Here is a 3,460-nt window from a genome sequence, read left to right on the forward strand (position 1 = left end):
GAATAAGTCATTGATTTTACAAAATTCAATCATTCTATCTCCAGCCTCATTCCTGTCACCAAGCCCATGCCTTCCAACAGCCGATTCTTCTTCACTATTCCCAACTTTTGCATTCCAGTCACCCATTATTATCAATGCATCTTGATTGCATGTTCGATCTATCTCCGACTGTAAAAGACATCCAGATCAGCAAAGAGATGGTTAAACTATTGCTATATGCAGATGATATATTAGTGTACACAGAAAACCCCAAGGACTCAACAACAACACAACAACAACAAAACCCCTTAGCTAGTAGACTAGTAGAGTGGCAGGATATCAGATCAATATCCAAAAGGCAGTGGAATTTCTCTACAGTAAGAAAGATAACTTGGAGAAGGAAACCAAGTAAACAATACCATTTGCAATAGCCAACTAAAAATTGATATACTTGGGAATGAACCTAAGTAGAGATACAAAAGACCTGTACAAAGAAAACTACAGAAAATTTCAGCAAGACAAAATAAAAGACTTAAAGAAATGGAAAAATGTTCCCTCTTCATGAATAGGAAGACTTAATATTTTGAAAATGACAATCCAGCAAAAGCAATCTACGTATTCAGTGCAATCCCAGTACAGATACCAAACTCATTTTTTAAGGAGATTGAAAGGGAAATTGTCAGATTTGGAGAGGCAAGAGACTTCCGATAAGCAAAACACTTCTTTTCTAAAAATGCAGTGGGAGGTAGAGCACTCCTTGACCTCAAAACCTGCTATGGTAGTAACCAAAACAGCATGATACTGGTACAAGGACAGGCACATAGATCAGTGAAAGAGTTGAGAACCCAGAAATAGACCCACCTATCTATGGCCAACTAATATTTGACAGGGAAATAAAATCTGTCAAATGGGGAAATGACAATCTCTTCAAATGATGCTGGCAAAACTGGACTGCTACCTGCAGAAAGCTGAAACAGGATTTAAATCTCACACCATACACAAAAAAATCACCTCAAGGTGAATAAAAGACTTGGGAGTAAAGCCCAAAACCATAAAGTTCATAAGAGACAAACTTGGATCAAGTTTAGAAGCCCTAATCTACAGTATAAAGAGAGACTGCCAAATGTAACCAAAAATGTACAATATTAAGAGGATAAAATTACTGAATGGGACCTTCTAAAAATTAAATCCCTGTGTTCATCAAAAACTTTTTCCAGCAGGGTGAGAAGAAAAGCTACTGACTGGGAACGAACATTTGACAATACCATCTCAGACAAGAGTCTTATAATGAAAGTTTATAGAATATTCTTGGGCTTCTGCAATGTTTTTGAGGCCACCAGCTGCTCTGTAGTAGAAGGATGGACAGTGTGCTCCAGTGCAATTAACTGCCTTTGAAAACTCACCAAAGGGTCAGCTATACGTCAGTTTCAACTCTAGGGTACACAACAAGAAGAGTGCATGAGAATGATTGTAATGAAATAATGTAAATGAAGAATAGTGTGAAATACAATGTATATGAACTTTGTAAGCAAACCAATAAATTAAAATATAAAACATAAAACAAAAGAACTAAAGGAGGAAAACATAAATCTGTAACATAATTGATAGCTTTAATATTCTTGTCAATTCTATGTAAATGTTTACTGAACATTTTTTTACATTTTGCCCTTTGCCATTTTTAGCTATTTCATGGAGCTAAAATTACAAAAGATCATAGCTAGGTTTTGAGAGGTTCCTTAGTTAATTTGTGCAAATCTTAGATAGGCAAATGATGTGTCAAATTTTGATCTGCCTAATGGTGGTGTCTTCTCTGGTAGTTTATATCCACCTGTTGCTCAGTGGAAGAAGGATGAATAATTTCCTTCTTTGCAATTTACAATCTCTAAAAACACATAGGAGCGTCAGCTATGAGTCAGTTCAACTCAACGGCAGTGAGTTTGAGTTTTGAGTAATGTACAGACATAAGGAGTCTTGGTGGCACAGTGGTTCATTTCAGTTCATAATGACCTCATACGGCAGATTAGAATTACTCCTTGAGGTTTTCTTAGCAGTCATCTTCATAGTAACAGATTGTCACGTCTTTCTCTTTTGGATTCACTCTGTAAATTTGAACTGCCAATGTTTTGTTTAGCAGCCAAGTGCTTGACTGTTTGCATCTCAAGGGCTCCTTTCTTATTTAGACATCAGTGATTTTTTTTTTTAATTTAAATAGCAACTTGCACTATGCAGGTGATATAACTGCTTGCTCAAACTGAGGAGGACCTGAAACATTTGTTGCTGAAGGTCAAGGACTACAGTCTTCATAAATGGATTGAAGGTCAACGTTAAGAAAAAAGATTCTCCCCACTGGGCCAATTGGCATGATAGATGTCATTTTATATGTATTCCATTTTGCATCTATGTCCAGTCTCCTGCTTAGTGCTTTACATGCATTTTTCCTTTAAAACTATGTACTAATTTGAAGTATAGATGTTATGGCCTCTATTTTATGTATGATGAAACTGGTTATGCCCTTTGTTTTTTGTTGATTTCACAGTCGTAACCCCAGCAAGTGGGAGAATCGGAATTCAGACTGTAGGTATTTGATTTAAAATGCATTAGAAAAGATTGAGATTATTAACAATTTCAGCTTACTTGGTTTAACTGTCAACACTCTTGTTACTAGCAGTTAGGAGATCTAATGATATTAGGAATATCTGCTGCCAGGGAACTCGCCAAAGTGCTAAAGCTCAGTAATGTCAATCTAGAGACTAAGGGGTGCCTGATGCAAGCCATGATCTTAGCAGTTACTTGCTAAGATGGACAGTGACTCAGGAGGATAGAAGAATTGATGCCTTTGAGTTGTGGTGCTGGAGAAATATTAAATATACCATGGACTGCCAAGAGAACAAATATATTTATCCTGGAGAGGAGTAAGCCAAATTGTTCCTTTGAGGCAAGGATTTGAAGCTCCGTCTGACATACTTTGGGCATGTGACATACTTTGGGCATGTTGCTATGAGGGATCAGTTCTTGGAGAAGGACATCATGCTTGGAAGGGTGGAGGAACACTGCAGGAGAGGAAGACCCTGGGTGAGATGGATTGATACATTCACTGTGGCAGTGGGGACAGGTGTGTTCAGAGACAGGCTGGCTGAGGATAGGGCCGGGTTCAGAGCTGTTGTGCATAGGGTTATTGTGAGTCACAGTCCACTCACTGGAATGTAACAACAACAACAACAACAACAACAACTGCATTATGAACCTTTATACTTAAATACTTTTCATTGAGAATATAATTATTTTAGACAAACAAGTTATCATATACTCAGTAATAATGGCTAATTCATAAAACTTTAAGTACTTAAGCTTTAAACTCTTTGTTTAAAGTATATGCAAACTGCTTTAAAGAATGACTGAAACACATCTCTTAACCTAGACTATAGCTCCAAAAGATTCTAAATTCTCTGTTGGTGTTTGAATGTATGACCTTAACGTAGAG

At 37.1% G+C, this 3,460-nt stretch overlaps 1 protein-coding gene across 1 annotated transcript in view; it reads left to right on the forward strand.

Annotated features, from left to right (window-relative positions):
• ATF6 (activating transcription factor 6) overlaps nucleotides 1–3,460 on the forward strand; it is a 353,926-nt gene that overhangs the window by 176,279 nt on the left and 174,187 nt on the right. The window lies entirely within an intron of this gene.

The sequence above is a fragment of the Elephantulus edwardii genome, unplaced genomic scaffold, assembly GCF_000299155.1.
Source record: "Elephantulus edwardii isolate Elephantulus edwardi_28Jun2011 unplaced genomic scaffold, EleEdw1.0 scaffold00057, whole genome shotgun sequence".
Classification (NCBI taxonomy): domain Eukaryota; kingdom Metazoa; phylum Chordata; class Mammalia; order Macroscelidea; family Macroscelididae; genus Elephantulus; species Elephantulus edwardii.